Below are 14,648 nucleotides of genomic sequence, written 5' to 3'. Positions count from 1 at the left end.
AGGTCATAAAGACCTCTCAACCTTTCCCCTTTTCTTTTTTTTTGGCAAATATATTGACTGGCTTGATGGTGCACTGCAGACAAATATCTACATGCTGCACATAATGAAGCCGTGTCGTTACTTCATCTGGACAAACTCCCAGTGCTATTGCAACCCAAGTAAAACATCTCTGAGCCTGTAAAAAAGTGTCAAAACAAGAAATAGAACAGCACAGACCTGAGATGTTTTCCATTTTCAGACCTTCATATAGGTGTCTTTTTTCATACCCTTAGCCGTATATTGCAAAGCATAATTTGATGATAGACGTGAAACTGTGTATTAGTTTTTATTTTGACAAATTCATTAAACATCACATAGCTTGAAAAATGAACCAGGAGGCACTAAGCCAGCCTGGGAAGATTGTACTTCATAAACCGAATTGCTCACATGGGCAACATTTTGGTGGAAGTTATAGATTTTCTAGCATATCCCTGATAGATAGCACTAATATAACTTCAATAAAAACTCTGGATATGTCAATATAAAATTTTTTCTAGCATAGAAAGATGTAAGATACTTCAGTTAATAAATTGGAAGGCTCCCTATTCCTCACGGAACGCTAACTCACACATGGATTAGAGCAAGTATTGAAGCCATCCAAGGTGCAGCAGGCAGCTCAGGTGGCTTATAAAAATTGCACTAAATTAAGTTATCAATGTACTATAGGCAATAATTGGAATTTGAGACCTAGAACAAGCATTTCTGCACAATATTAGCATTCTTCTGTTTTTAATGCTTAGATAGCACATGGCTTTTTAAAACTGACAGAAGAATGAAAAATGGAAACTGCCTCTGCTCCATACAATTGATGTTCTTTCTCTTTGTTTCCAACATACAACTTTTCACTTCCTTCCCTAAGATTTACTGGCTCCTTTTTAATTTCCTACCACTTCCAAACTGATCTGAGGTATGAGGGGTGCAAACAGGTTTCTTGTATTGGAAGAAAAACAGACAAAGGACTCAGAGGGCTGCCAGAGCATGAGGTAAAGGTGTACATTTACACAGCTAGAGGTGTACATGTGCATATAAAGAAACATAAACATAAAACATTACTTTGTGCCAATGTTTAAATTCTACACCAATTTCTGCATCTTCCAAACCATGCCCTACCCCAACAGGATGCACAAAAAAGGGACTGGAAAGAGCTGCCTGGCTGTTTTTGCACATTCAATCACCAGTGATTTTAAACAGAAAGGAGACAGAGAAATTCACAAGTGTTTGAATGATGACAGTTTGGAAAACTGAAATAAAAGGCACTTTAAAAGCCCCAAACACTGCAGTGATGTGACTGAGAGAAAGCAGTGTTCATTGCCAGCTTTCATATTCTTCAATTGCAGATTCCTGTATTTAAATGTTAGCACCAGCACAGGGTATTCATTTATCTATCACAGGCACCTCTTTGAACTTGTACCTGGTATTTGCCTCGACTCCTGCACGTGTTACATGATGACATAACACAAAACACTTTTTCATTTGGGTTACAACTAGAGGAAAACACATTTAAACTCTTCAGCTGAAGAAATCAATATATTTTCAGTGATCTGAGACAGCTGTTCTGTGTTCAGTGCAGGTAGATGCTCCATATTCATATGAGAATCAACAAGACAATAAATTTGGAAGCCTGCTGTATTATTGACATGACTGAAAATTCAATCTCTTTCCTCTCAAAAGGTATGCTGCATAATCTAGGAATACTATTTATTCTTTCAGTCAGGACAATGGATAATATCCTTTTTCCTGAAAAAAATATCCACAAGGTGCCCCTCCTTTTACTCTCTAAACTGAAAAAAACACACATATGTAAAAACTTTTGGTTTTGTTGATAGCCAAGTACAAAAGAAGGGAAAGAGAGTGTTAATTCCACAATATAGTTGAATGGAAGATTTTTCATTTCACAATATGGAAGATTTTCTCTTCTGTGAACAAGTGCAGAAATTTTCATAATTAATTCATTGGAATATAGGGCATAAATTCCCTTATGTTTTTTTTTCTAGTAACAAATATGTGATTAATCTAACATCCATGCTGCATATTCTTCCTGAACGACAATTTCACTCCTGAAAAGTGATAAAGTCAGCAGCCAAAAATCAGCAGATGATACTACCACTGCAACTGGTTTCCAGAGACATATCTGTGGTTAGAGCAGAATCCCCACGTTGGGGATCAAATCCAGAATTCAAACTGAATTACTGAAGTACCTATAGACATTTTGTTCCCAAGAAGATTAGACTGGGAGAAATCCCATCCTGTACAGAAATAGTAACTTGCACCCTAAGTTACTGGTGCAGAGTTCTTATCACAAGCAGGAAAAGCAAAACCATTTTAGTTCTAAAATCTTGAGTCCAATACAGCACATTTTCACAAGCTCTGTATGTTTCTTGTCTATTTACAAGAAAAGATGTCATTGGAAGCTCAAAGCTCTTCTGAAGGTGAAGCACTCATCAGAATGAGGGTGCTACAGTCAGGAATGTTTAGAAGGAGATTTTGGTAGCAAAGTTGCTATACCCACTCAGCAGTTTGCCTTGTTTGTCCCCCTGACCAAAGTCAGGTTCCTCTTCTCTTACCTCAGCCCAGTCTCTAACAGCAAAACCTCTCAGGAGGGCCCACCCTCATTGTCTGCCAGCCATGGTGCCCTGGAATACTACATCACATCACTAGAGGTTAATGAAATTTGAACTGCTTAGGGATTTGACTAGGCAGGGAAGAGCTCTTCAAGTCCCTGAATCTCCTTTCATTACTGTTACACTCTGGCAGAGCCTCCCCCACAAGTCAGAGGAAGCAATTTTGGCAGGTGAACAGGCTGCAGAGATGACCTGAACCTTGTCTACAGCAGATGAGAAAAAATGACATATTGCTCAAATGTTTGAAAGGTTTTCAAGGCTGAAGGAGAGGAAATACCAGTGGAAATAGGGAGATTGAAGGCTGGGCAGAGGGTAGGTCCAAGAGACCAAGAAACACTGAGAGTAGGACTCACTGTACAGACATACTGGAAATTGCATTTTATCAGTACAGCAACTTAAAATGAGATCTATATTTTATATTAAAGATATATGCATTACACAGATGTATCTCACATGCCCAGTGGTGACAGGAGAAGCAGACACCCCTGCCTGTGAGTATTTCCATGGTGGCAAAGCTGCTTCTTACAGAACAAACATGAGTTTCTGGGGTACCTCTTACCCAGCTAAAACTTTGCCTCTTGCAATGTGAAGGAAGCTGGCACCAATTTAAAATTTAATTTCAAATTGATTCAAAAATAGTCCAATTCAGACTTTAAGAGCAGCGCTCTGAAATTAAATTTATTGCCCTGACTAGCAAAGACATAATATGATCAAATATACTCCCCAACTTTAAAACTTATACAAATTATTTTGGACAGCGTGACAGTTAAAAATTTATGCAGACATAGAAAAGGAATAATGTTGCTGAATGTTTAATGCTATTCATTTCCCAGCACTGCCTAGGAGTAAACAGGAGTGACACGTTCCTTTCTGATGATGGGCTGTGAGGAAGATCTCTCAGCTCTGTTGTTGTCTCCCAGCACTTCTCATCAGCCTGAGTGTGGCTGCCCGCTGGCATATGGTGCACTTGGGTGGGAACAAACCTGTGCAAACCTGGAATAAAGAGGGGGATTTTGTGATGCATTTCCTTCAGCAGAAGTGGAAGCTGTATTGTACTAGACAGATAATGATCTCTAAACACATTCGTTGCTTTAAAGTATTTCCTTCTTGATTTTAGCTCTGCTGTGATTTCTTTCTTATCATATCTCCTCATCACAATAAAAATATCTAAGAACAAAGCATAAAAATGGGGGAGATTTAAGTTTTCATCTATACAGAAATGTTTTTTTTGGGGCTGTGTGAATATCATCCTTGGATTGTTTTACCACTGTATCTTTACTCACACGGTATCTAATTGATTTAGGTCAGATCTTGGGCAGGAATTGTTCCCTGGCAGGGTGGGCAGGCCCTGGCACAGGGTGCCCAGAGCAGCTGGGGCTGCCCCTGGATCCCTGGCAGTGCCCAAGGCCAGCTTGGACATTGGGGCTGGAGCACCTGGGACACTGGGAGCTGGCCCTGCCATGGCTGGGGTGGGAAGAAGATGATCCTTAAGCTCCCTTCCAGCCCAAACCATTCTTGGATTGTTATTTAAGTTTCAAATTCAGTGCAGAATAGACCTTAAACTTAAACCACATTATCATAGATCTTAGATTTAGAAAAAAAACGAAGCTGAATATATGAATAAGGCCTCTGCTGATGTGTTTTAAAGTTTACTCAGGCATTCTTCATAATGATGGTCAGCATGCTGATTCTGACTAAATGGAGCTGAAAATCATATTTTCTCAATATACCACATCAGTATACACATCTGCTTATCAGGGTTAATTGGTCCTATATTTTACAATTTGTAATCTGTGTATATTTTATGGGGATGTAAGTAGCACCACATTAACATATATAATGTCTCTTTGGAAAGCTTGTGCTGAGCAAGTGACCAATAAATTGCTGCTAATGTAAACATTAATCAAATTGAATGCCAGTATAGAAAAAGTATCCACTTTAGAGGGAAAATCACCTTTGTACTGTGTATTTTGCTGTTGAACTGTAGCTAAATAAGACTATGATATTTTCTGAATTACAAAAAAGTATACTTGGTTTAGCATATTTTATGCCACCTTGAAGAGCTAATCACTTCACTATTGGAATTAATGCACACCAGTCTGTCTACAACCCTTAATTTAATGTCCATCCATTGACCGAAGGAATTTAAAAAAAAAAGGAGGGAAAATATACATAAGTAGTATAAAATTATTTAATCTGAGAAAGAAAAGATCAGCCTATAGTTCCAGAAAGCAAGAGTACTTCAAATAAGTGTAATGATGTATATTTGGCCTAAACAAGCTATTGTCTGAGCATAAATGTTCATTATTGTGAACAAATGAGAGACTGTAGTTGGGGCATGTAAATGGCAATAAAGATGTAGCATGCAGTCTGCTGTCATGAACAGAGAATGAACATTTAAATTACAGTGCTTCTGTGCACTTCAATAACACTTTTTTTGTTTCCTGCCACTAAAAATTTGTTACATTTGTTACTGTTACATACAGTATCCTATAAAAATATAGGACTTGACTTTCCTCAAAAAAATCCCAGCCATTGAAAGAAGTGAGGCTAAATCAGACTTTTTTATGAACTTACCAAGGCAGGATTATGCAGATTTAGAAACTGAATGTTTCCTCAGGAGAAATGTTTAAGTTTGGCAGAGAAAAGAAAGCATTGGTGAACAATCCCCAGAGAGGCCAATGAGAACACTGTGATTTCTCAGATCACAAATACAACCTAAAATAAGAGAAAACATTATGTCAAATAAGGCCAAAGGAGTGAGATGACTTAAAACTTTGTTATTGATGAACCTTACCCACATTCCTTCCTTTAAAAATGTCCAGGGGTATATAAAGAAACGTGCTCAGTCCAAAGCATCCTCCTCCCAAAAGCAGCTGGAACAGGAACACCTTCGAGCTTCCATGGGATGATTAGAAGAACACAGGCCTGAAAGGAGAAGCAATGATGCTGAGGAAACCTGGGGGACCATGGTGAGGTGCCAGGAAGCTGAGGGATGGAAGGGGGAAAGGCAGGAGGGATCTCCAGCCCAGGCTGCTGAGTCTGACAACAACTGAGCATCACTCCCATCAGCAGGAGCTGCACAGCCACACCACCTCGGAGCAGCAGGAGAACCAGGCTGGCAGGGGAGCACACACTGAGCGTGAATTTAGGCAAACCTTAGGCTGGAAGAAAAGCAGCAGAGCTGAGGTCTTAAAACAAAGGGAGATAACTTGTCAGAGCCTGGAAGCCCCAGTCTGCCAGGCCTGAATAGTCACCAGGAGAAACACAGAATGGGACATCTGGGGTTTGGCTGCTTTTCCTGTTCTTGCTTGATCTCTAGACACCGAGCACTGGGGAGGCTGGAGAGTGAGGACTGCTTTATGGCATTGCATTTATTTTATTTTTCAAAAGGGCCATTGCTCAAGTAGATCCTGCACTACAGAAAACATGCAGTGTTTGCAGGAGCACACAAAGGTATGTGGAACTTTTTCTCACTGCTCAGGAGTGAAGGAAATACTTTATAAGGGAGGTGAATGTCATAAAAGGATGTTTGCCTGTTGTAAAAAAAGGGGTGGCTCATTTCTTAACTGAGATTCTAAGGAGGTAGGTCTCCTGATAAAAATGGCCATTTGTTTTCTGTACTACTTCTCACTATTTCCTTTTAGACTTTAGTGAATAATTTATTTTGACCGATATTGGTTAATTGTAGTTATAACCACCACAGGAAAACTAAAACACAATGACCTTTTAAATTAGCATTATTTACTGAAAAGAAAGAGGAAACATTATTTCTCTCTGCAGCAAAGCCAGTAAAAGCTCAGGAGGTTTTGGTATTGCTTTTAGTACAGTTGCAAAGATTTCATGAGAAGGGAATTATAATTACCATCAAATTCAGCTTTGACCTTAAGAAATACCTCAAAGGACAATTAGGTTCAGTTCTGAAGGGTTTTATCTTTAACTTTCATGCTGAATAAAACCATTTTCTCTCCACAGTCTTCATTATGTGCCAAGCAAGAACATGGTATTTTTGGCTGCAGTGAAGCACCAGAACCTTCTGGCTGCTTTAGCATGTGCATTATCACCTTCAGATCATGCAACCTTTATAAGTTTTCCTCTGCTGACTCCATTCTAATGGAACTTTAAAGACATTTGTGGTATCATCCTTTACTGTTACAAAGTGCTTGCACCTATTGTGGGTGAATAAACTTTCCAGAGGTTATCAGAACACTTCTCTCTGTGGAGATTTGGTTGTTTTCATTAATACATGTTATACTTGATGCCAGACATTAAAGGAATGGAGTTCTGATGAGGTAAAACTAGACCTGAGCAAAGTAAAATGAAGCCTTAGCAGCAAATGTCAGTAAAACAACTAAACCCTGAATCAGTGTTGTGGTATTTGACAAGGTTTTGTAAGCAAGGCAGAGGAATCATTCTCTAGACCTGTTACAGCAGGGATCAGACAGACCTAGTTCAAATATCAGGGAAAAAATCCCCCCCAGAAAATATTGGTTTGAAAGTTCTTTGGGGTTTGTTTTTGCTGGTTTTGCTGTTTTTTGTTTTAAAAAATACCAACCTTTTTCACAGGATATTTTTTCCCTCAAAATCTTCCCCTCTGTCAATGAACAAAGCACATTTCTTTTGAAAGATTTTTTTTTTTTTTGACTCTTTCCATATTTTCTGTGGCTGCTATTGTCTAGGAAAAAAGAAACCAGAAGATGGTTATTTTCCCAACAAAACTAAAGCTGTTTTCATTGCACTGTGAATGAAGTCCTTGACCTACAGAACTTTCTTCATGTCTATGGAAATCTTCAACTTTCCTTATGCTCAAAATACAGTTTTCTTTTGTTGCCTTCAGAATCTGCCACAAGGCAAATCTTTATTATTCCTTGTGTTCTGACCCTTGTCCCATTTAGAAGTTTTAATAGGTACAGAAATCTGAAATCTGCCAAAAAATTAAAAACAGGAACACGAAATCTTGGTCAAAAGACTTTTCTCAATGGACATCACCAAAATTTGTTTATTTAAGAAGGCAAAGCAGTATTTTATTCACCAATAATCAAGGCATTAGATACCTAATTCTCTTCAGCAGGAATGAGATTTAAGTCTGTAAATATTTCTGCAAAGCCAGGCCTTAGACAAAGGTGAATGATCCCATAATGTGAATGGTGGTGTATTTTTTTCCCTGTAATTTAAATTTTCCCTCGTTGTCCCCTACTGTCTCTCTCCCCTATTCCCTCCATGGTTTTTACAATTCCTTTACTAAAGGAGTGAACAAACAGTTCACTCTCCTAATTCCTTGACTTCAGTGTGCTACAAGGATTACATTTTTAGAGCTGTAAAGTAGAGGATGGGCTGCCAGAACCAGCTCTTGCTGAGGACTCAGTGCCCCTGACACACAAATTGAGGGGATTTATTCTGGACTAAGCTCAGGCAGGTTCCTTGGGTTGGGAAAAGATCAGCAGGTTTAAGTTGAACTGATTGGAATCCAGATCAATTTTTCTGAGATGACAAAATATTTTATTTGTCACATTCCAGACTGGAGGAACATGGATGGGAGGGATGTTACAGGTTAGGACACCTATAAAAGTAGAGGTTAAAAAAAACTCTGCAGCAAGACTACTGGAAATTTAAATAACTTTATGAAAGCCATGTTTAAATTTCTAGAGCAACCACGATGACATTTAACTCTTTAAGGATGAGAAAAGTTGCCTGAAAAAGAAAGGTAATGAGTTTTTGGGGCTTTTTCCCCCTCCAAATGTGAAACTGAATTTCCAGAGAGACTCTGCTGCAGACTGCAAAGCCACCTAAAAATCAGAGGGACAGTGTGACCAGGAACAGAGAATGTCCCAACAATCTCCTTTAAAATGCAAAATCATTTCTCATGCTCTCCAGATCATTACTGTTTTGTAATTGCAAAGAGAGTTGAAGACTGCACAAGAATATTTTAGGTGTTCTTTACTCTCCTCCATATCCACATTTTTAGTTATTGCAAATTTTTTTTATTCCTTTGCTATATTTATCAAAAAGCTCTTGTTGTAGATCATCTTGGCCTATAATCTTAACCAAATCTTTCTTTACCTTGCACATTTGCATTTTTTCATTACTTGGTACTATGAGTAACCTGTGTAATTCATTCCATGAAAAGGGTTGTTGTTTTTTTTTCTTTCTCTAAAGAAATTAGACCTACTTTTTGGATCATTAAGTAGTGCATAATCTTCAAATGGGACATTAAAAACTGTAATCAGTGACATCACCATGACAACCGATTAAGAAATGTCTAGAGAAGCTTCTGAAAATGTAATTTTTTAATATAATACATTTAAATGAGTTCATCAGAACAAAGCACCTTAAGTAGATTTATTGTGCACTGAATATCTAGAAATAATTTGGTTATACAGCTAACACTAAAAATCTTGTCAATGTGACTTCAATAGATTGGGGGTGGGCATTAAAATTCTCCCTGTGATGTCAATGATGAGGGGAGGAAGCATCAGAAGGAAAAAAAAATGTTTTCCTGCACCAACAGACAAGCCTTCACTTCTTTTCTAAGTTTTTTTAGTTTTTTTACATCATGAATTATTGTTTTTCAGTGCATTCTTCTTCCTATGTCATTTACAAAGTCTATCCACACGTAGGTACATCTTACACCAGGTAAGGGCCTCTAAAAATGAGGCATTGCTGAAATTCTTACTTGTGTTTTCAGCCCTTGGTTATGATGATTTTCTGCCCATTGTCCTGCCTGCTCTAATAAATGAAATTGGAACAGCAGAAACCTCATTATTGCACACAGCAACAGTAAAATGTAAATAAATTATGCCATAAAATGCCTACCTGCAATATATGGTATTACAAGGTTACATAAATTATACGCTCAGTAGTTGAGGAAAAGGCACTCATAAGAGCAACCCCCAAACAGAATAATGCATTGAAATGCACTGCAAAAGCTTAAAAAGAGAAAAAAACCCCATACTTTTACAGATAATCTGTTTGAAGAGATTAGTTATACTTCACAGGAGTAAACTATCCAGCACACTCACTGTAAAACTCCTGCCTCATCCTCCAAACAGCTAAAATAACATCAGAATTTCTTCTGGTGTCTTCCATTTTCCAACCTGTCGATTCAAGTTATGGCTTGTTCTTGTCTTTTATGGTTCTGTCTCCTGCTCCTGCCAGCTGGGTTTATGATGCCCTTTTCCAGATGAGATCTTGAGTTAGTTATGTCTCTTGCAACAAGGAATAAAGCATTTCCAAGCTCCTGTCTGCTGGTGAGTGCTGTGGTTGCCTGACTGAGGCAGGGGGGTGTTTGCAGCTTTCCCCAGACACAGAACTTTTCCTTACACTGATTTTTCCTTTTCCTACTGCAGGGAGTTCGTGGCTGGGGCAGGATCTCCACTGCACTAAACTCTGCCTGCAGGATCTGGGGCTGTGATATTTCACACGAGCAGCAAATCTGCCTCATAAACCATGCTGTTGTCACCTGAAAATTGTGGCTCTAGGTGGTTTAGCAAGGAATTTTGCCTGGGATGTATAAAAGTGTCTATTGGCTTTGGGGTGCTCATCCTCAAAGTGCTTTAAAGCAGTTGGAAAGGTTTGAAGCTCCTACTGGAAAGGAGGTGTTTTGAATTGATATCAGAACTAAGGCATTCCCAAATCACCAATACCTTCTGAAAAGCCAGGCCATTATCCTTACAAAACACTGGCTCTCTATTAAACTCCTTGTTATTCTTTTCCTAATGAGACACTTTACCAGCCTGTCATCACCCGCTGTGATTAATTCTCTACTTGTAAAATTTTAGCTCTCTCTGTGCTGCTGCTGTTAATGTGCTTTGTACCAAATAAAAATGAAGTTGATGTTTACAAATCCTGTCTGGGGGTTGCTTTAAAAAATCTCTGCTTTGCCTTACATTAATGAGGCCAAGTGTACTGATTTTTGTTCTAAATTGTTCAGGGTAATTAAACACTGTAACAGACTAGCACGGAAGGTGTGAAACTCATCATTGCTTAAAGAGCTTTAAAATATAATATCTCTGAAAGTATATGCTTTATTATTACCTGCCTGTGGTTCACACACAAGATTTCATGTGTTCTTTTAATCTTAGCAGCATTAGGGAATCTGGGGATAAGCAGGAGAAAATATTCCTAAAAGGCAGGAGTCCTACAGTTATCTTGGATAAAAACTGACATGAAAGAGCTGAAATGAAGGAGATGTTTCTAGCACATAGATCTCAGTTGATTTTTTATTTTTTTTTCCATTGCTAAGTAGATCTTCTAGATGGTCTAGGACATTAATAGATAACATGAATGAGAAATAGTTCTGAATTACACTTTTACTCTCCCATAGTAATGTACTTGCAATTCAAGACTGGATGCCTGAGCATCCTCCTGTATTAAAAGGAACTTCAGAAGCTATTCTGCCTCACGATTTATAAGGAATGAAGGAAGACAATATCTAATTCATCTAAAAAGCACAGTGGCAGCGTTCAGATTGCAGGCCTCTCAGGAACTAATGCATTTAAAGAGCTTTTACGCTGGAGACAGTTAGCTTTCTCCCTTTTTCATACTAAATAAATTTAATTAAATTAAATAGGATGAAGCCATCTGCTTTAAGTCTTCTAATCTTAAAATCTTCTAATGCCTTGCAAATCTCAAATATCCCAACTTCAGACAGCAGATGGGTATTGCAAGAATGCAGATTTCTAATCATATTTTTTCTTCAGTTTACTCAGATACACATATTTACTGAAAGAGTACACACAATTTTGTATTTTAGCACTGTGATTGTATTTGTGTCTACTGTTTCCCCACTGGTGGGTGGCTCTCCATGGGAAATCAAACTGAGCTCAGCAGAGGATTTCACAGGAGCTCATGAACAGTGGGATCCCTCCTTTCCTTCTTTCCTAAGATCAAGGCTGAAAATCTAGGGGACATCTACATGGATGGGAACCAACAAACACGAGTTCTCTGCCAGCTCCCAGCTCTGTGAATTCAAATAATTGCCCCTCAAAGTACCCTGTGGGTTTGGTAGTCCTCAGACTCACAGGCAATACCCTGCCCAGTGCAGGTAAAGCTCCACAAGTGCAAAGTCCCAAGTTCCACTGTGCTCCCTGGCCACTCATACTGAGCTTAAAAGCACTATTTTAGGACTCCATCATTTGGAGAAATATGTGGAATGCATTTGAAGGCCCTTCTTTATGTTTCATACGTTATAGACTTCATCCAGATCTGAAATGAGGACAGAGAAGCATCATTATCAACATAATCCAGCACCTGGGATGCTGCCCTGTGTCAGGCACTGGGCTACTGAATTCACCTGCAACTGTGCTGAGGACACCAGCAGAACACAGGTCCTGCACTGACCACATTCCATGTGAATAATAACAATAATAGTCATATGAATGCAGTTAAAGAGCCCATGAGAAGAGTGAGACATTCAGATGCCCATTGTTCAATTCTGTTTATTTTTCTGTCACTGCATTTTCATTAAAATGACTCATCTTTCCTTACTAGAAGCCTGCCACATTGATATAATGAATTATCAGTGGGAATCCTCTACCAGTTGCTTTTGACATGCATTTTAAAAGAGAAACCAAATGCTTCTGTGTTACTTTGTTGTTTAACAAAACTATTATTTACTACAAGGGCATAGTTTAAGTAATTTGGTGTAGTCAGACTGCTCCAAGCCTGTAACAAATAAATAAATACTCTGAGGAAGCTCTGAACTCTGAGATTTTACCCCTCTTCATGCATTGAGAGCAGTGTGTTTTGTGACAAACTAAAGAGGAGCAGGGCAGTCAGAGTTTGCTCTCCCTCGTGCTCCCTGTGAAACGCTGAATGTTCAGATCCCTGTGGGATGAGCCCATGTTTGTGGCTCTCTCCAGGCAAAGCAGTAAACAGCATTAATGTTTGAAAAAGGAAAACAGCAAATATCAGTAGCAGTTAAGCCAAGATGACAATTTTGGACAAATGGATGACAGGTCTACGCAGTGCTTTTCTTGAGTTCAATTATTGCAAGTGGCTCCACTGTGTAACACATGAGAGAGACAGACATGTATAAATAATATTAAAATACATTATTACAGCATGCTATCTATTATTTCGTAGCACTTATACATTATAATGTGCCTTTGTTCTCACTGTCCTACTCAACACTGCCCTAGATAACTAAGGGGGAAAATGTGTGTTAATCATTCACTGATTACTAATATATTGTTTTTAAGTGGCCATAAGTCAAAAGTGTTTTTACAACTGATCTTACAAGTGAATTCTACAATGCAAGTGTATTCCTTAAGGCACAGACATGATGAACTTAATGTAAATTTTATATATATACATGTTTAACAAAATCTATATATAGGTCATGGTTAGGAATATGGGCAACCTTGTAAGAGTGAAAATCTTATATACCAAAATCAAGGGACACTACCCTAAAATGACCTAAATTGTGGCATTCATATCAGAGACACAGCTTTATTTTCCTCCCATAGTTGGGTTTCCTCCCATGTCCAAACAACAGACACCATTAAAGTCAATGGCAAAAAGTTTTCTAATTACTTCAGCCACAGCTGACTGGGACAATTGATGCCTCTAAACCCATATTCAGTGCAAAAATATCTTCTCCCTTCTTGCCAAAGATATACACCGGAATAAAATACGTTAGCAAAGTTCTAAATGTCAGGGATATCAATAGGTCTTAGAGATAGATTATATATGCTGGAATTTTCAAGCCATCCAAAATGGTTTGGGACCATCTGTAATGACAAGCAAAGTGCAGAGCTTATCTGAGGGATGACAGGGACATTGGCTCTCCTGTGATGTACCTGCAGGTTATGAGCTGAAAGCTGTATTTCTGCTGCTGCAGAATCAAATCAGGAGCCTGGTAACAGATACCCACAGCTTCCAGCTACTCCTGCCATGGAAAACTCTGCATGCAGGGAGTTGCAATCTTGCCTTCTCTCTATCAAACAGACTGTCCCCGTGGAATAATAAGATACTGACATAAGTTTGGGTTTTATAGACTCGCAAATTTGGAAAAAGTTTGGTGTTTCCCTGAGCAGTTTGGAGGGAGATGGTGCAACCAGGCCCAGGGGATTGTCCTGCTCTGGGCTGGGGCAGCCTCTCCTGCAGTGCTGGGGCAGCTCTGGGCACCAGGAGGTAAAAAAGAGCCAAAGCTGCTGGAGAGTGTCCAAAGGGCTGCACAGGCTGGGATTGTTGGGGTGTGTGTGCAGGGACAGGAGCTGGGCCAATGATCCTCTGGGGCCCTTCCACCTCAGCATCCTCTATGGCCCATGAGGTTCTGAATTGGCACCAAGTGACCACCAGCAGCACTTTTTCACCACAGAAGCACATATTAAACTGTCCCCACAGCCCCAGGTGACACTCCCATGGAGAGCCTGCCTGGAGCTCCTCTGGAGCTGCCTGATGAAGCAGGAGAAGCTCCACAGCCACTTCAGACAGGCCAGTCTGAGCTGCTCACTAAGAGCTTTCCTTCCACTGACCACACAAAGCCTTTCCATGGAAATTCTGTGCACTCAGTAACACTCCTCCCACACAGGGAACTCCTGGGATGATAGAAAAAAATTCAGTTTCTGTTTTAGACCAAATATAGGTTTCTTTTTCACAGCTAAATTTTCTACAATTCTTTCTTCATTTTCTTTTTCTGTATGTTCAAAATGATCTCTAGACAAAGGCACCCTTTGGAGAGCAGCATCTGTTCACCATACTAGTTAAGTTAAATATTGCCTGATAAGTAATGAAGCTCATATGTTTTCTACAGATTTGTCTTGAAGCAAACTTTGCTGCTACTTGCATCTGAATTTTCTAAGAGCATTTAGAGTTTTTCTAGGGAAGAATTCCAAAATGAAAAAGAAGACAGCAAATGATCCACACAACATTTCATTAGCCTGAAAGTCTTAGCGAAACCAAAATTCTAAAAGATGTTCCCTTTTTTAATGACAGATAGCTAAATTAGGTGGCAATACTACTTAGTATTTTGCATGTCTGATAAAA

At 39.0% G+C, this 14,648-nt stretch overlaps 1 long non-coding RNA gene across 2 annotated transcripts in view; it reads right to left on the bottom strand.

The window, feature by feature from the left end:
- Positions 1-309: 309 nt before the first annotated feature.
- The window catches only part of LOC111934681 (uncharacterized), a 29,129-nt gene continuing 14,790 nt past the window's right edge, over positions 310-14,648 (bottom strand). For both annotated transcript variants that reach the window (XR_002867375.2, XR_002867376.2), the window contains exons 3-5: positions 5,458-5,588; positions 5,238-5,378; positions 310-3,653 (exon numbers count right to left, since the gene is read on the bottom strand). This is a non-coding gene — a long non-coding RNA (uncharacterized LOC111934681). The remainder of the gene's footprint in view (positions 3,654-5,237; positions 5,379-5,457; positions 5,589-14,648) is intronic.

This window comes from Cyanistes caeruleus, chromosome 12, assembly GCF_971803275.1.
Source record: "Cyanistes caeruleus chromosome 12, bCyaCae1.hap1.1, whole genome shotgun sequence".
Taxonomy (NCBI): domain Eukaryota; kingdom Metazoa; phylum Chordata; class Aves; order Passeriformes; family Paridae; genus Cyanistes; species Cyanistes caeruleus.
This window is presented reverse-complemented; position numbering and strand designations above follow the sequence as displayed.